The following is a 20,185-nucleotide window of genomic DNA, read 5'->3' as shown; positions in this document are numbered from 1 at the left end:
CTCTTATCTTTCCTTCCTTCTTTTTTTCTTTCCCTCCTCTGCTCCTTCTCCTCTTCTGTTTCCCTTTTATGATATACTTTCTCTGCTTCTTTAACTAACTCTAGTAGAGTAAAATCCTGCAACCCCTCCAACCTCTGAAGCTTTCTTTTAATGTCTAGGGCCGACTGGCCTATGAAGGCCATGGCTACCGAGGCCCTTTGTTCTTCAGAGGTTGGATCGAAGGGGGTATACCGTCTGAACGCCTCCATCAGTCTTTCAAGGAAGCCGGACGGGGGCTCAGTTGGTCCTTGAAGGACTTCTCTTACCTTAGCCAAATTGGTGGGGCGTCATGCCGCCCCTCTGAGGCCTGCCACTAGAGTCTGGCGATAGACGGTCAGTCGCTCCCTACCTTCTGCCGTATTGAAGTCCCAGCCAGGCCGAGTCATAGGAAAAGCGGCATCCATCAAGGGGGGGAGCACGGACCGGCGAGGCGCGGACCCCGGGCCGGCAGCGGCGAGAGAACCGCCCCTCGCCCGCACCGCGACCCCGGGGGCGGCTGGGGGAGACGGCCGAGACGCGGCTAACCGCGCCGACCGGGCCCCGCACCCGGGCTTGGGACGCGCTACGCGGCGGGCCGCGGGGACCCCGGGAGCGGGCTGGGAGCGGGGAGGAGGGCGGCGCCCGCGCCGCCGGAGGCCTCGCTGGGATGACAGGAGGAAGCTGAGTAGGGCGTCCATCAGGTCCGGGAACATTCTTCCGTGCTTCCAAGATGATTCGTTCCCGTTCCTCTGTGGTGAAAAGGGTCTGGAGAGGGGCTGAAGGGGGGCTGCGTCGTCACCCTCTCCGGAACTATGGTTGGGAATCGGCACAGGACGAAGGGGACAAGCCACAGTGGAATCTGAGGACGGAGGAAAACCCCTCCTGCTCCTGGTGCCTTGAGCTGGTCTCTCAGCCAAGGGGGCCGAGGGTTGGGCGCCCCTGATCGTGAAGGGGCGACCTGTGGAAGAGGGGAGTAAAGTGGGGGAGAATCAAGGAGGAGGGAATCAGCCTGCGGGTCAGTCAATGGCCGAGACTGCCGGGCTGGATCCGAAGTCGTCTGGGCCACTAGGGCCAGAGGGGAAACCCGCAGTCTTGCCCCAAGGGGGGGGTGTTTCTGGGCGAGATCTTGCCACACAACGATGTAGGGGCCCTGATTCGGGTGTCCTTAGGGGTGTGGCGCGAAGATTCTTTTCTTCACTGCAAAAATAACAGAGAGGTTAAAAGTTCCATCTGAGGGCCACCCCACACCGAAGGAGGGCCACTCAGAGGCACAAAACGTCTGCCAGGGGCCCTTCCGGATGATGACGGACAGGTCGTGGGCCCGGTCTCGTACTTTCTTCCAATGTGCCAGGGTGAGGGAGAGAGGAGTACTCTTCCCTTGGCCCATAATTCCTGGATGAGTAAAAAGGAGAACAAAGAAGGAAAGAGCGACAACACAAACCGCAGACAAACACCGAAGCCACTTGCTTCTTTATTTTACACAAACACAAACAAACGACGATACCTTACCCTAGGGTTATCTTTGCCCAATCCTGCAACAACTTGCAGGCAAACAAATGGAGTCGACCAAGGCCACCTGGTCACCCCTAATCCCTGGAGCGTCCTCCAGGGCGACAGTTTTTCTGGCCGCCAAGAACCCTATCTTGGTCCAGAGGAACTTCCTCCTCACGGAGTTAGTACCCTGTCGTTCCAAATTCAAACTTCAAAACTGACACATCACATACAACACAGAGACAAACATAAAGGATGACTCCGGAGTCTGCCCACCTCCAAGCCTGGTGCCGCCGGTCTTTTAAGAGGGGTCGCCTCTCCGATCCCGGACGAGCCCCCAAAATGTTGGGCCGCAGAAATGTACAGCCCGTGTGGGGGAGAGACGACCGCTCAAAAAAAACTCAGAGTCCAGAGACTTGATGCAATAGCATGAGGTGGATTCATTTACCAGCGCGCGCAGGGGCGTACAGTGAAGCTGTCGCACCAGCCCTTTTTTTCCTTAGGATTTTTATAGACAGAAACCACACGCAGGTGGCTAGGGGTCACAGGGTGGGGGGAAAGTTTCATGGGCTTTGACCTTGCACAAACATGTACCACATTAGCTAATGTCGGGAACTCCTAATCTTGGTCAGTAATTTCCAAGGACTAACGGCTAGGGAGTTACAGAGTGGCGCCAGCGAGGGGAGGGAGTAGGGTTGAGCGAGCGGAGTTTACAGAAGCAGAATGGCAGGTTAGATTTTTCTCCACAGTATAGTTATTCGATGCCATTTTACTAGCTATTTCTAAAACAGCTTTATTAATTGTGTCCTGGGTTGGGGTGAGTGTTGGCTTTTCTGGGAAGGGAGCATGCTCTTGAGAGAGGTGACTCTTCAGCTGAGCCATTCACCCCAGAGTGGGCCAAAAGCCGAGGATTTTGCTGGCAGTACTCCAAGAAACTGATAAGAGCTTCAATCCTGAGGGAGGATTTAAGCAACCCATCACCATATCAATTACACATTTTGTCCCTGAATCCCCTACGTGGCCTGTTAAAATACAGAGTAAAAAAAGAAATACCAAGAAACAGTCAGTGCATTAAGAAAGCCCCTTGTCAACAGAAACTCTAGACAAACGTACCTTGTAGCTCATGAAGAATGTTGTTCACATCAGAGGGAAAAAATCTGGCTGCTGAGGTTTTAGAACATTTTTATTTAAAGATGAAATTTTGCTTATTAACTTCTATCAGAAATTTTCAATGTGTCTATGATTCAAACTTCCTTTAACCATTTTCATTCTTATGCATTAATATTCCGAGACATTTATTTAACAGTAAAAGACTCTATTAATTTAAATCAATCCCAACAAAAGTCTCACAATGGTTTTCTTTTATGAAACTTCATAAACTAACCTCAAAGTGTTTGTGAAATAATAAATTTGCATAATACACAAAAAATTTTTTTAAAAAGAAATATATATTAATAAATGATGTGGGAAAACATGCCTTATCAGCTATCAAAGCATAAAATAATGTTACAGGAATTCAAGAAGTATATCTCTGGCCCCAAAATAGGCAAATAGATGAGTGGACCAAAATAGAGATTCCAAATCAGACTCATACATATGTGAAGTAATACTCTTAATAAGTAGCAAAATGAAGAAATGCTCCATAAAAGTAACTCAGACAACTGATCTGGCAAATGCATTATTTTCCAATCCTACCAGAAAAAAAAAAATCACAAAGATTTCACATTTACTTAGAATGGATGATAGTTGACTAATTGGACATTTATCTGGATCACCTGGGCATCTTTCTGTCAGAGGGCAGGATATAAATCCTACAAATAGGGACCTGTCACAATGATAAAATTTTTAGGGGTTTAGTGGCCTGGAGCATGCCAGGATATTACAATACCTCCAGAGTAAAGGACAGATTCTTGTGCTTTCTACTCCCACCAAGAAGGAATACAATACATAATAGGCTTGTCCAAATTCTGAAGGTAGCGTATGTTAGATCCGGAGCCAAGACGGAGACACACGAAACCTCATGTGTAGCAAAATGCTGTTCATGTGAACATCTGGGTGCAGATGAGTGCAGGCCGAAAAGAGCATCCACGCCAAGGGAGGGGAGAGCCTTGGGGTTTATAGAGGGTTACTTTTGGTTAGCTACTTGGGAAGCTTTCCCAACTTGTGGAAGAAGCTTCCTATTGTTTCAATTCGGGGCTCTGCAAGTTTAGAGATCTCACTTCCCAAAGGGGGAACACTTCCACAAGGAGACACAGGAAAAGTCCCACTGATTTATGCAGTACATCCGCCTCATAAGCCCTACAGCAATTCATCCCAAGGGCTCGGCAGGCAAGAAGAGGAGCCATGTGATGTGGCCTGCCGCAGGAATGGGACGCGACTTTGGTGAAGTCGCCCTGAAGAAAACTGGCGGCCAAGGGCTGAATGTTGATAACATCCTCAAAAGCTAAAGAAATAAGACTTTCTGTCCTGTACGAGAATCTGGACGGTGCTTCACACTAGCTTCCACTCATGTCACACTATTTGAAGAAGGTGATGGGGAGACTTTCTATTTCATATGTAGACATTTGTACAGGACCTCAGTAAAATCTCTGGGAGTTGTAAAAGTAAACCTAACTAGAAACTTTTCAAAAGAAGACAGAATAATGGCCAACAAACATATCAAAAGATGCTCAACATCTCTAATCATTAGGGAAATGAAAATCAAAACTGCAATGAGATATCATCTAACCCCAGTGAGAATGGCCTTTATCAAAAAGTCCCAAAACAACAAATGCTGGCGTGGATGTGGAGAGACTGGAACACTCTAACACTGCTGGTGGGACTGCAAATTAGTACAACCCCTGTGGGAAGTAATTTGGAGATACCTCAAAGAGCTAAAAATAGAAATACCATTTGCTTCAGCAATCCCACTACTAGGCATCTACCCAAAGGAAAAAAGACATTCTGTAATAAAGACATCTGCACCTGAATGTTTATGGCAGCACAATTCACAATTGCAAAACTGTGGAAACAACCCAAGTGCCCATCAATACATGAGTGGATTAATAAAATATTGTATATATATTCCACAGAGTACTACTCAACTACAAAAAAACAACGGTGAACTAGCACCTCTTCTATTACCCTGGATAGAGATTGAGCCCATCCTTCCAAGTGAGGTATCACAAGAACGAAAAAACAGGCACCACATGTACTTGCCATGAAATTGGTACTAATTGATCAACACTAAGGTGCTCATGTGATAGTAATATTCACTGGGTGCCAGTCATGTGGGAGGGAGGTAATGGGGGTAAACTCACAACTATCCTATTGTTCCGGTTTCTCTGGAGACCCTGACTAATACACATATGAAAAATAATGCATTTTAACTCCTACTTCACATCATGCTAAAAATTAATTCAAGACCAGATTGTAGATATGAATGTAAAAGTTAAGCTTTTAAAGAAAAACAGTTTGTTGGACATTTACTCGCACATACATATCCCACTTTCCCACCCACTCACTTATCACCTTTGCCCCTCCCTGCTCCTTCTTCCTCAGCTGATGAATATTGAGAAAATTGACACCACCAGAGGGGAAGACTCATACCTTCTATCAAATCAATAAACCTACCTGCATGTACACCTATAGTCTATGTTTTCTCTGTTGTTAAAATAAAAGCTCACCGAGAAGTGGAAGGAGAGGGAGAGATGAAGAGAGGTCGATTAATGGGAAGAATATACAATTAGGGGGAAGAAATAAGACCTAGTGTTCAGTAGATGAGTAGGATGACTACAGTTAACAATAATCTATTGTACATTTCAAAATAGCTACATGAGAATAATTCAAATGTTCCTAACATAAGGAAAAGGTAAATATTAATATTTAAGTTGATGGATATTCCTATTACCCTGATATGATCTTTTCACATCTTATGAATATATCAAAATGCTACATGATGTACATTTATTATGTATCAATTTAAAATTTTTTAAAGCAAATTAGAAAAGAAAAGAAAAAATATTTCTACCACCGACCTATAAAGGTAAACAAACTAACAAAAAAGTCCTCTTTTATTCTGGGTCCTCTGTCTGTGCCTTAGTTTACTCATCTGTAAGAAAAGTAAAGTTAATGATGGTTCCTACATCATTGGGTTATTGTGAGTGTTAAATTAGTTATAGTAAAAATACTTAAAACACCACATGACTCATGGCAAGTACTAAATGTTAGTTACTACAATGTCCAGCACAATATCTTAAGGAAGGTGACTGTATTTGTGGTCTCCACTTCCTCACCTCTCACACACTCTTCAAAACAAAAATGAAATAACATTGCATCCATGTTAAAAAAAAAAAAAAAAAACTCTCTAAAGTCTTGCTGTTGCATGTGGGATAAAATTTGAATTCCTTACCATGTAGTCCATAAGGCCCTATGTGATCTGGCCCCTGGTCATCTCTTACATTTTCTCTTAATTTGACTCATTTGCAAGCTGTGCCCCAGATAAATTGCCCTGCCTTTTGTTCTTCTGACATGCCAAGGTCATTCCTGCCTTTATAATTGTTTTTTTAATCTGCCTTCTCCCATATGCCCCCATGAAGTTAGGGGTCATGTCTGTTTTTTCACCAACAAATTTTCCAACACCCAGAGTAATGTCTGGTACATATTAGGTGCTCAAAAAAATATGTGTGGACATTAAGAATCAGTTAATGAACAAACCCATTCTAATCTGACTTCCTTCCATATCACCCCAATAAAGTTGTTCCATGTTTTCAATCCAATAGACACATGTCTCTACATATGTTATTCTATTTAATATTTCCCCATTAGTCCACAGCTCACTCCTTGAAACTCTCCTCTTTCAGCTTTCATGAGACCACTCTTTCCTGATCACTCTTTCCTTTTCTACAATTCCACTATTTTCTCTTTAGATATTCTTTGCAGGCTCCTTGTGGTCTCTGAATGACTGAATTTTGAGTGCCCCAGGGCTGCATCCTGGGCATTCTCTTTACCTAGGCAGCCCATTCAATCTCTGCCAGATTGGACATATTGCTTCAGTATGGGAAATTGCCATGAAGAAATCAGTTAGAGGGTGGGGAAGAAGTCTGACTTTTTCTAGCTCAGATGGAATTCCTGGTTAGACACTGGAAGCTTTAGAATAGGTGAAATGATTTCTTCATGTGCAAGGTGGAAGGCAGGGAAATCCCATATCAACTTCATAGCTTTTCTTTTGGGGCTTTGTGTTATTCTCAGGCTCTGGCTGCCAGCCCTCCTAACATGAACATTGCTCCTCGCCTCTGCCCAGGCTTGCCACCTGCTCTTCCTCTGATCTGTCACTTGCCCACTCCCAGTGCCTTTGTTCTCACACTGCACCCTCTCTGTACCTCCTATCTGCAAACATCTATTTGTACTCTCTGCAGGCACGCACAGGCGGGGTATGGCAACAAGCCGATCATCCATGAGAAAAAGAAGAGCAATTAACATCTGTATATTTCATCACATGGCCACAAATCACCTCCCTGAATGGACTCAACTCAACACATTTTCTCTGTCATTCATCTGTCAATTCTGTATATTCCCCTCCAATAGCCACTATGCCATTCCTTCAAAGGTTAGCCAGAGAAACTGGACTTGCCACAGAGATGTACCACGACAGAAATGAAAAAGGAAGACCAAAAGAAAACAGACAAGCTATACTGCATCCATTTCTCACATTCTCTTTCTAGCCAATTTAAGCATTGTCAATTGAATCCACAATCAGGGCCACATTTTGAAAAGATCATCACCTTAAAACACAGGAAGAGGATTAAAGACCATTCCTCCAGACAAATACATGTGACTTGATGTTGGCCAGCAGAGTTCCACAGCTTTAAGACTTCCAAACATTTTTGCTTGACAATAAATGTATGTTTCCCTTTTCCTGATACCATCTCTCTATTAGTATAGTTAACAAGTGAAGGAAGGACAAAAAAGACTCTCAGGGAATTGATCTAGTTATTCTTGGATTCTTGGTCCAGACACTTGTCTGGGCAGATGTTCCTTTCATAATTAGGAAGCTGATCACTCAGTTAGATATGTCTTCACCACGATAATCTGCTAACGCCCTTAGGATTTACAATCTAGAAAATAATGGGTGGTAATAAATAATTACCCAAATTATTATTTTATTTACTGCAGCATTCCTGTTCATTGTTTGTTTCAACTTATGCTGAACAGAAAGAAATATAAATTATTTTCAAGTTCTGAATGTGCCTATCTCGCCTCCTAGAAACAAGGCTATCACTTAGGGAGTTAACTTATTTCTTTCCTATTACTATAGCACTTAGTACAGGGAAGGATTGTTTTATAATGCAGGGCTATGCTGTACCAGGTTCCTAAGAGAAAACCAAGAAGACAAGCAACAAAAGTCCTCAGGGACAGAAAAAGAATGAGTGCAGTAGACCACAGATTTAAACAAATTTTTGGAAGATGGAAACTGAATAAGGGAGTAGTGACTGGCTTAATTTTATAGAGGACAGTGAACTCTAAATATCTATAGTGAAAACAACCAAGAGAAGCAAGCCTATCCACCCCACACATGAGAATTGCCTGTTTGAATATTGGCCGCCCTCAAATCTACAAGCTCCTCCTTGAGGACAGAATGGAATCTGTCTGCAGGGGTTTTTTAAACATAAAAACATAAAAATTCTATCTATTTATCATATACAACATGATTCTTTGAAATATATACACATTATGGAATGGCTAAATTAAGCTAACCAGCATATACATTACTTCACATACTTGTCTTTTTTGTGGTGAGAACACTTAAAATCTACTCTCTTAGCAATTTTCAAGAATATGATACTTTGTTATTAACAATATCATCATGTTGTACAACAGATCTTTCCCAGACTCTAACAAAATGTTTGGCTGATAATAGGCCTCACGAAGTTCTTGGGAGTGAAAAGAGTGAATATATTAATTAAGTTGTTAATGTATTTACTGGTCGTTCTGTTTACTTAATCCAGTATTTAAAATCATGTACTACTTTCAAGATTTTTCTTAAGGAGCTAACATTATAGCTTTATAATTGACACTAAATTCATAAAACAAACTAGCAATAGACAACAAAGAGATGACTTTGGCATAATACAATGCTACATTAGTTTTCTTTGCTACTGTAACAAATTACCACAAACTTCATAGCTTAAAACAATACAAAGTTAATGTCTGATTGTTCTGGAGGTCAGAATTTCAAATATGGGTCTCATGGACTGAACTCAAGTTGTCAGAAGGGCTGAGTTCCTAGCCAGAAGTTTTAACAGAAAATCTCTTTCCTGGCCCTTTCCAGCTTCCAGGAGCCTCTCATAGTCCTTGTCTCCTGGACCCTTCCTCCATCTTCAAAGCCAGGAAGAAGTCCTTCTTACATGTATCTCTCTGAGCCTGTTTCCATCATCACATCTCTGTGACCTTTTGACATGTAAGGTAACATATTCACAGATTCCAGGGGTCAGAACTGGACCATCTTTGGGGAGCTCTTACTCTGTTCACCACAAATGCCTCCAGCCAAGCACCATTGGGCTGTATCAGGCAAATGCCTCATCACCTCTCAGGAAGAGCCTCTTCCCCTGAAGCAAATTCAGTGTCAGCCATACTCAGCTTGGGAGGAAAATCCCTCCACAGCTAAACCATAAAATATCACTTCAGGGCAAGCCCCCAATTGCCCCCTCTACTAACAAGGCTTGATCTGGCTTTAATCATAATCACCTGACTGGCTGCTTTTATCCAGATGTGTCAAGCTGACCCATTTTTCTTTTTGAAACAGATAAAGAAACTAACCACATAGAGCCACACATCTGCTAAAATACACTGAAAATGGAAAAAAGAAAAATGTAAATTAGCCCTCAGAAGAAATCCTTTCAATTCATGTTTCATCTGAATTGTGTCTTTCCACAGCTAAAGGTCATTCACCAATCTAGTTTTTGTTATAAAGGTGTTTTTTTCAATTTGGTGGTGGCTATTTTTCCCATTTCTGCACTTTGCTTTTCTCTTCTTCTACCATTCAGAATGGACTAGTGGCCTTTTATTTCTGTCTTCTGTAGTTATTGGATTGTATTTCTCTCAATCCCAGCCTCTCTGGGAATGAACGCATCTTCCCTTGCATCCTAGTCTTCGTAGGTCTTCCTTAGCTCCTACCATAATGGGGTTATATTCAGACAGGCCCTGGTTGGCTGAGTTAGTATTACTGTTCCAACACTGTGATGCCAGCAGTCAAGAGAGGGCCCACGATGCTTATTTACATGCACCTATGAAGAAAGAATAGCCGAGTTTTTCAAATGACTACAAGCTTCACTTGAGAATTGATTGTTTATTACAAACTAAAAGGTTCTTTTTCTGATTCTCCAAGGTTTCAATGTGGAAAGAATGAAAGTTCACATTAGATTTTTTTCACAATACATTGTTCAGACACAGGCTATGTCGCTGCTCAACCGTCTATGAAACTGACCCTTGAACATCTATAAACAAGTAAGCTGACATTTCCAGGGAGAAAAGGGATGTGTAATTCCAGAATAAAACTCAAATCACTGTATTTGTTATAATAATTTTCTCAGGCAATTACTATTATGAAATTCAGCCAGTTGGGAATTCTATTTCCCAACACTGAGAAACATTTGAAATACGGGACAAATCTTCCTACCAGGAAGTTTTATTAACAAAGTTTTATTAGGGTGTCTAATTAAATTCCATTTATCAAACATTAGGGGATAGTCTGCATGTAGATGTTAAAATTTCTTGGGCAACCTTAATGTATAAATCCTACTCTCCTTAGCTGCAACTAGTGATTCATTCTTCCTTTCCCTGGCAGACACACAAGATCTGAGTGCTCCTATGTTCAGCCTCCCAGCTTTCCTGGGACATCACTGAAAATTATATCTTCAATCCCCTCCCACACTCATCTTAGCCACACCTTCACCAAGTAGCTGGCCTGCTCTTTCCATAAGACATTCGCTTGCACAGCACACAGTAGGCTTTGAAGGTGGCCAGGAAACCTTCCCTAAGCCCCACAACTATATCACTATCATTTCTCTCTACTAACACTGACTCTGGCTTCAATTGCTCAAGTTTTGATCCTTTTTCTTTCCAGATACTAGAATCACCTACTGACTCTTGCTTACCATGCTTCCTCTCCACTGGGGCCCCTCATCACCTACATTCCTTACATTATAGCTACACAGAAGGGTGACTTATTCATAATTCATTTCACTGATGGACACAATTTTGTTTCTCCTCCTCCACCCTCCCATCCGATAACATGTACTTTTTGCCTGTGTTTTTGTCAATGATTTTTCTGTCTTGTCTCAAGACTTTTTCTGTGATTCACAGTCTCCCTTTCCGATCATATCTCCCACATTCATGGCCTTGAGTTCACACAGGTGTTACTGTAGCATTACCCAGCAAATAATGATAGGCACAAAATCCATAGTGCGAAATACATAGGTTTAAGTGCTGTAAATGCTGCTGGTTATAAGAAGGGTAAGCACACAGAAGGCTACTTACCTTGACTTCTGAGCAACAACTTAGGGCATCTCTAGAGTCAATGAGTGTCTTATCTTACTCATACTTGGCTTGCAATAACAAGACTTACTATCAAATAGTGAGTGAGGCAGTTTCTTTACAGGTCCACTGAAATATGGATCTAAAATTCTATAAAGCTTATGAATTAATCACAATTACCTTCATCTTTTTTATTCACTCAAGGATTCCTGGTTCGAAGCCTTTAGCATGTGTCATAAAACCAAAACAAATTTAAAACTAAAAACAAATTGTTCACGACTACAAAATTTCTAGGAAATACGTGACTGATAACCTATAGTACTTATTACTGTGCATAACATGTAGTAAGCTCTCAATCAATAACTGCTGAATGGATGGATGAGTTAATGAATTCATGGTATGGGAAGAAAGTAATAAAACTTATTTCCATATACTGCGCATAAAAGTTCATCCATTACTTCAAAGTCAGAACATGCATGCTGTCTCTTGAATGAGTGCCCAGCCTTTTGAAAAGAAGTAGATAACTGAATGTAGATCAAGGTAAAACCAGTAGTGATGACACATCTCCATGCTGCTTGGCTTCATTTTTCTTCTGCCTGTCACAGCTCCCAACCTTCCTGTCAGAACTCATTCTGTCTTCCTTATTGAAACTATTATTCATAGTCAAGGTATCTACAAGAAAAACAAACAGCAGGAAAGCTAATAGTTTGCATTCATTCCTCTTGAAGACAGCTCACAAGTCAGTCCTTCTTTTAATACTTTCACCTCTACAAACTCTTCACCACTCATTCAGCAATCACAATCTCTCCCACTGTGCCTTAGGAAAACTTTTCCCACTCTGATATAGGGAAATATATATCTCAATGATGAATGGAATACCAACGGGCAATAGCAGTACAACTTTAATTTTTTATGAATTAAAGAATTCTTTTTTTTTTTTTTTTTTTTTTGGAGACAGAGTCTTGCTTTGCTGCCCAGGCTAGAGTGAGTGCTGTGGCATCAGCTTAGCTCACAGCAACCTCAAACTCCTGGGCTCAAGCCATCCTACTGCCTCAGCCTCCGGAATAGCAGGAACTACAGGCATGCGCCACCATGCCTGGCTAATTTTTCTATATATACTAGTTGGCCAATTAATTTCTTTCTATTTATAGTAGAGATGGGGTCTCACTCTTGCTCAGGCTGGTTTTGAACTCCTCACCTCAAGCAATCTGCCTGCCTCAGCCTCCCAGAGTGCTAGGATTACAGGCATGAGCCACCGCACCCAGCCAAAGAATTCTTTTTTTTTTTTTTTTTTACAAGAGTTCTAACAACTTCATAAAGAATTCTTTATGAATTAATTCTTTATGAGGTGACATCGTTCTTTTTTTTTCCAGCTACATAAATTCTCCCAACCTCAGCTGAGATTCACAAACTTGAGATTATGTGTCTTAACTCAGGGATTGATCCTGCTCCAGAGAGAGGAAATTCCAGATGCCTTTGTTAATTCTGGATCATTCCCATTCTTGGGAGAGTGGAGAATCCATTTGGCATAGCTATCTAGGAACTTGAATCTGCTCTAGGAAAATGTGTCAGGTACAGTTTGACCCAGAATCCCAGGTTCAAACAAGCAAATTTTACTTTTGGATTCAAACATTCTTATGTTTACAAGAGTAATAAGCAACTACGGTGACTAGTAACAATATCATATTAGATGACAACCCTCTCCAAACTGTGTCTGTGTTAGATTAGATCCAGATTTTAGATGCTTGGAATAGGTTATGGGGGACCAGTTTTTACAATATTGATTCCACAGCATTTAACTGCTTTACCAAGCACCATAAGGAGAAGGTCACCTACTTGCTTCTTTCTCAATCAACAATGTGCTAAAACTAAGCCCCTAGCCTGTCCTCCAACTCAATTATGTGTTCTAATAATGTAATAAAGATACATAAACATCTTCTATAAAAGGTCAGTTGAGATGAAGGCAATTTGTTTCAGTCTAGCTATAGAGTCACCATTAGTGCTAGTCCATTTAAGAATTAAAAACTAGAACGCTTCCCCAGCCTTTCAGAAACAGCAAAGACCAATCTCCTCCAGATCTGGAGAGACACAATTTACATACAGATTGTTACCTGCAGTTTTATATAATCTGGGTGAACACTTGGAAGATTATAGTAGGAAAAAAAATAAATGGCCCTGAGATTAAAGTGAAATTGCCAATGTTTGATTTGAAAGGGACCAACATGCAAAGGCTGCTGCTGATCCCATACTGGGAGGTGAGGCTCTCAAAGTACAAAGCACCCCCCCCTCTCCTCAACTCACCAACATCACTAAAATACCCAGGATTGTGGGCTGGCCTCTTTGGCCATGAGCAAGTCACCAGCCCAAGTACTACCAATTTCCCTTCAACTGCAAAGGAAGCTGCCCACAGAGATTGGAACATAGTACTTCCCAAAGATAAAAGGATGAAGTTTGCCCCAGGGTTCCTATTCACATGCCAGGCTAGCACCACCCACACGTAAATCATGCTTTCCAACCAGCACTTTACCCCAGTGTCTGGATGGCCTTTGATCGTTCCTGACTTCTATCCTTCAAGACTGGTGCAGCCCCATATGCCCTTGGAGGGTAGAGTTCTCCATCTCTCCCACAGGTGGAGCCTCTCAGAACATTAAGACCAAATCTGGCCTAGTGGGTTATTGTTCATGGAAAACAACTATACACCTCTAAAGACAAAAATCACAGGCCATTTGCTAATCACTGAATAGGGAAGAATACCAGCTTATCTTAGATGAATGCAACTAGTCTCCCTAATAGCTTTGGAAATACTCCAAAATCTCTGCATGGAACTCAATCTTTGTTGCCACACAGTATGTAACAACCATGGAGAAAAAAGTTAAAAGGATACCACATTCCTCTGGGTTGCAAGTGCCTGGCCTAAAATCCTCTTTTACCTGCTGCTACCAGGTCTCTGTGGGTAGCTAATGATTTTTAGCCCCACTTTTTAATGGCAAACATACAGCTCCCAGAAATACTTTATTTATGGACTTATACTTTAAATATATTTAGTCTTCCATTGGTTTTCTCCACGCAGAATTCCCAAAATTAAATGCAATAAAAGAGTATGGTACCTAGAGCTCAAAATTAGTTAGTTTTTAATGATGGGAAGATCTACTTCTAAACCCTTCTCTTAAACTCTACTTTGGAAGAAGCCCTCTCTGTCACCAAACCTTCCTTTCTGACTTGCACATCACCAGGAATTTGAAAGAAACATACAGTCTTAGCCTCACTGAAAATGAAGATCCTAGATCCAGACGGGGGATTGAGCATGCAAATCAATATTACCAACATTCCTGGGGTTGCTGCTGTGGATAATCTAAAGGTGGCACAAGAGGAGGCAGAGAGCTGGTCCCCTGAGGCTCCAGGTTCTCGCTTCCCAAGGATGTTTATTAACTAAGTAAAGTAAAAAGAACAAGGCAGGAGGTGGGTGTCAGAGAGACACAGACAGAATAGCGCAGGCAGGACCACCAGGGTGTTCTGGACATCTCAAGCAATGCTCCTGACAGTAACCGCTGGTTTGTTACCAGCAGAATCACACACTGGTGACCAAAAACAGTTTTACACTTAGTGTGATGCACTTATTCCCAGAGAATCTTTTAAACCCTCTAATTCTAACCAAAGAGAGCATCCAAGGAATAGTAAGCACTTTCATATTAGATATTTGATTATATTGATATTATCCCTGTAGAATTTCAATTAGTACTTTTTTAACACAATTGTTTTTACATAAGTCACCCAGGTTTTCTGTACTGCCTTCCTGGCAATGATACAGAGATGCAGCAAAAACGTATTAGACCTGGGAGCCAAAGGCCCTTGTTTCTCTCAACCCAGATCCTCCCCCGTTAGCTATGTGATAGGCAAGTTGTAAACCACTTTTTTGTATCCTCACCCATGAAATGAGGTGATTGGATTAGAATAATCTAAATTCTGGCCAATGCTGAAGTTCTTCCATCTTTTGGAACATTGGTTGAGTTCACTAAATACCAAGCATGTAGGGGACTGACATATATTTTCCTAGTTTAAAGAATTAAATTTAGTGAGTAATGTACGTGTTCTACCCAGAGCATTTGAAAGTAATGTGTTCCGGACAAGGTCCTTGTGATAAACAAGGGTGTTGCCTAAAGGCATAACAAAGGGCCTGAGTTGCAAGCAAGCAAGAGCTGCTCCACCCCACGGCACTGGGGGTCTGGAGCCATAAGATGGCTGGTTAGTCAATGATGGGTAAGACCCATCAAGGGAGGGGCGACCTAAGCCATGCACAGCCTCCAGCATTCAGCCGAAGATCTTAGGGGGTCACCCTAAGAGAAGCTGGGAAATGCCCCCTGTGGCTCACCTTGCGCATCCTTGCTAATCTTGGTCCATGATCTATGCCTAATGCCTAGAGCAACCCCCTTGAAATTCTGAGTCAGGGGATATCTGCTTCCCTAAGGCTACACATTCCGGAATTTTTGGCTATCGCTGCCACGCCTAGGTGGTTATGTACAAGGAACTAACTTTAATTTTTTAGAGTATAAAAATAAAACTGACCCAGTGTATTACTACTCGAGTCAACTGTCTGTATGTGTGTCTACGTTTTTCTTTGTGTTCTGTGTTTGTGTTTTGTGTTCTGTGCTCATCCTCCGTCCTGTAAACGGGCCATGACAAAGCATTATTTGAGGCATGGTGGGAATACACACACCAAAAATATTTTTAAATGTTTCTACCCACAAGGAGTTTAAAATTTAATTAATCTGTACTCTAGATCAAACTAGACGGTGATTTCCTTAAGGGTTTGTAATGGACCTCATTTGTTTCTATCTCCTATGTTGTTTAGATGAGTATGAGTTGAATGATTAAATAATGTGTGAATGAGCAAAATGCACATATCCAAAGTCAATACCTGTGGAGGACTAAGGAGTATAACACTGATAGGAAGAGAAAATGAAGTTCAGAAAGGGTGAGGTCAGGGGTGGAAGTATGATGCCGCAGTGCACACCAGCCCTGAGGTTGCACCATTCCAACGATGAATGGCACGAACAGCAAGAGCCTCAGGAGAGTGGAGAGATTAGTGATTACTGTAGCCCGGGATGCTGAGGAAAGCTCCCCAGTGGTAATGCAACCTGACCAGGGCCCAAAATCGGGTGAAATTTGGATAGTTGAAGAGAAAGTAGAAAATTCTACAGGTGAATAGCACAAGGAATTATTTCGAAGGGAAATAAATTTAACATGTTTGAGAGAAGACGTGATCAGAATGACCAATAAATAAATATAGTTTTATGCTAAAGTCTATTCATTCATACATTCAACAAATATTTATAAATATTTGTGAATATGTATATAGAGATTAAGCATGTTCCTTGTGCCAGTTATGGTTCTGGAAGCTGAGAAAACAAGCAGTGAACAAAACAGGCATAAATCCCTTCCCTCGTGGAGCTTACATTCTAGTTGGGGGAGGCAAATGATAAACAAGTAAAACATAGAATGTGTCAGATAGGAGTAACTGCTATGGAGAAAAATAAATCAAGGAAGTAGATAGGCTGGTCAGGAAAGACCTTAATGCTAGTTTAAGGAATGGGAAAAATATCCTGCATGTGGTCCCATGGCCCTGCATCTTTAAGTCTCTCTACTTCATCTAATCCAAATCCATTCTGTTGTAGCATAACTCCATTTCTATTCTCCACCTTCCCATTTCATTTGTTATAAGTACAACAGAGACCAACTATTTATCTGAAATTTGCACCAGTCTACTTAACCCAGCTCTCTGACTGCAATCCTTGCTCCCAACTTTGATGGAGCAGTGACCCAGCTCAATATGAAACTTGAGAACCTCACTGGTGAGGTGCTGGCTGGCTACTGTTACAACATGCTCTGTCTCCTCCTCATCAAGCCTGCCTCTATGCAGGCCACTGAGGATCCAGGTTCTCCCCTTGTGGGCCCTGGGCCAGGGAAAGCATCAAAGGGTTTCATAGTAGAAACGATGTGTAGAGAGGATCTATCTAGCAGTAGAAAGATAAGTTAGGTTATTATTTTAGAACGTGAAGCTTTGAAGATGACAGTAAAAATAGAAAGGAAGGGAAAACAAAGTAAAGAATTATTTAAAGAAAATTTGATAATTTGAAGGTAAAATTTGAAGGTAATCAGTGTATATGGAGACTGAAAGAAAAATACACTATCTATTCCAGGATCAGAAATATAAAACTGGGAGCAAGTTGGGACGTTTTAAAGGAAGGTAAGTTCAGGCTTGGACATCATGATTCCTATATGATTTCATAACAATGAAGACACCTAAGGAGGCAGCTAAGAGTATAGGGCTCAGGTAAAAATCTAGGTCTGTAGAAATGGAGGCAAGCATTATGTGCAGAGAAGCAAGCATTGGGATCATAAAATAAATCTATTCTCCAGGGAACAAAGAAAATATAGAAAGATAATAACAGAGTACTTAGGGCCAGGCTTTAGAAAACACCACTAGGTAAGAGATGAGAGAGAGGGGATTAAAAACATGCTGTATATGGCACAGATTCTCACGGAGGCATTTAGAAGAGAATTAAACACCACCAGATGTGGCAGACATCACTGATTATCTTTGAAGGGGGCACAGTGGAGCCCCATTTTGTCACATTATCCTATATTAAAAAAAAAAAAAAAAAGACACAGAATGGCAAATCTCTGAACCCAAAGCAAATACCAGGTCAACTCTTGGACACTTTCTAGATGCCATTTCTGTAAATGTAGAGAAGTCATCAAGTCACTTGAAAAGCTGGCACTAGCAAGGCTCGGAGGCCAGCTGAGCACTTGTGAAGCAGACTGCTGGTTCCGCTGCACTTTCCTCACCTGCAGCTGAAACAGTGAGCAGTGGCTGCAGCCTGGGAAACTCCTTCAGGGAGAGATTACCCTGGGGCTCCAAGCAGCCTGCCTTGGGGGCACTACAATCATTGTCTACAGGACAGGATGTTTTGGGGATTTGGGTGGTGGTTGGCTGATTGGTCAAGTTTTCTTTTCTTTTCTTTTTATGTATTTTTTTTTTTTTTTGAGACAGAGTCTCACTTTGTTGCCCAGGCTAGAGTGAGTGCTGTGGCGTCAGCCTGGCTCACAGCAACCTCAATCTCCGGGGCTCAGCAATCCTCCTGCCTCAGCCTCCCAAGTAGCTGGGACTACAGGCATGCGCCACCATGCCCAGCTAATTTTTTGTATATATATTTTTAGTTGGTCAATTAATTTATTTCTATTTTTGGTAGAGACGGGGTCTCGCTCAGGCTGGTTTCGAACTCCTGACCTTGAGCAATCCGCCCGCCTCGGCCTCCCAAAGTGCTAGGATTACAGGCGTGAGCCACCACGCCCGGCCTTTTTTATGTATTTTTAATAGGAAAAAGGCTTTCCCAACAGTCCCAATGGAGCAATAGACACTGGACATCCATGTCCTGGAACAAAGGCAGCTGAGGTACAGGAAATGTGTAGCCCATGAATGAGATTCATGATGCCGAGAAACGGTTATTACAGGAAGCATCTTAAGAACTTTCCAGGTCAGAACCACAATAAATAGACCAAAGCCAAATTCCGTGGGCCTAAGCAAGGTGGGAGTGACAAGCAGTTCAGGGACGGGGATAAGGTGATGTGTGAAGACATTGAAAGTAACTGAAAGGAAGGTTAACCTCGAGAGACTCCGTGACCACCTTGGGGCAATATTTTAAGCAGTGCTCAGAGCTTCTGGCATAGGCATCCTGGTATAGTTAACGGAGCCAATTCGTAGCACACACTTTCTCCTATGTGCAGGAGTTAAAAATTAAACAAATAAAAGTCTCTGTGTCTTGTTCCACTTTCCTCAGTACGTTCCTTGTACTTCATGCATCCTTGCTGAGGATTTATATTTATATTTTTTTCTTTTGGCCCACTGTCCATCACCCCAAAATGTGATGTTCTCCCCATTTCTGAAACTCCCACAACCCCGCTCAGCCTTCCAGCAGTGACACTGGTCAGACTCCCACAAGCCTTTGACTGATTTCTAAATGCTGCTCCCGGCTCACATTTTCCCATGACGAAACTGAGACTGGTTATTACCGATGACAAGCGGTTGACTCTTCACCAATAAACACAGCCAAAAAGCTGTGGAAACACTCATCTCTGAAGCAGGTTTGATCTCTGCAAGAGCAGCTGTAGGGGCTCCAAGGAAAGGCTATGCTCTCAGAAGCGTCAGCATCACCTCTTCCATGCCCACGACAAATGGGGCCCCGCTATGGGAACACCACCTCTCAAGAAAGGACCCACCTTGGCACCCGTGCTGACATGGAAGGACTAACTAGTTCAGTCAAAAACAGACTCTTACCTGAGTCACTAGCCAGACAACTTCTAAGCCTCTGGAAACCACAGCATATACGACAAATTACCTTTTTCCTTGTGGCACCCATTCTCATGTTTCTGATTTTTTGTGGGCTTTTTTTTAACTTAAGGGATTCCTTAAATTTTTCTTAACTCAGAGGCTGTGTGAATATACTAATCTCCACTTGTTTATAGTTTACTTCTGCCTATCTATCTCAGCATATAAAATGCATTCAGGTTATGTTTTAGAATATTAATTATTCTCTCCTCTAGAAAAGCAAATAGTCTTAAATGCAGGGAACTTTAGCATAAATCCAAGCATTCAATAACTGGCCAGTGTATAAATTACTCAAAAATTCAAAAATTATTCAAAGATATTTTAAAATGTGACTGAGAATGTTTTTAAAATTCAACTGAGTGCATGCTTTTATGCTTTAGATCCAGAATAAATACACAGCTTTCTCAGCCCGCTTTGGTCTTCTTATAAACAGCAAGATCTAGACAAAAGGTATGACTAAATGACTATCCTGAGGTTACTCTGGCTTCATGACCAGAAGAAAAAGTCAATTGTTATACAGCCACAGAGCTTATTTGTTTTTTCATTAAAAGTGCTGTACATAACAGGTTCTGTGATAGTAGTTGTAACTAACAAAAATTAACAAACTAAGTTTAATTTCTTAACAAACTAATTTACAAAATTAACAACATTTAATTAACAAAATTCAAATGGGATAGACCACGTAAATATCTGATCAGTCCTTTGACAATTTGTTTATGGTAAATAAACTAATCACAAAATGAGAAATTGGCGGGTGCCCTAGGAGCATACAGAGGG

General features: G+C 41.7%; 1 protein-coding gene across 1 annotated transcript in view; it reads left to right on the top strand.

Moving 5' to 3' along the window:
* Window positions 1–20,185, top strand: part of RPL24 (ribosomal protein L24) — a 371,901-nt gene that overhangs the window by 105,931 nt on the left and 245,785 nt on the right. The window lies entirely within an intron of this gene.

The sequence above is a fragment of the Microcebus murinus genome, chromosome 1, assembly GCF_040939455.1.
Source record: "Microcebus murinus isolate Inina chromosome 1, M.murinus_Inina_mat1.0, whole genome shotgun sequence".
Classification (NCBI taxonomy): domain Eukaryota; kingdom Metazoa; phylum Chordata; class Mammalia; order Primates; family Cheirogaleidae; genus Microcebus; species Microcebus murinus.
Note: the sequence above shows the minus strand (reverse complement) of the source record. Positions and strands in the feature narration are given on the sequence as shown.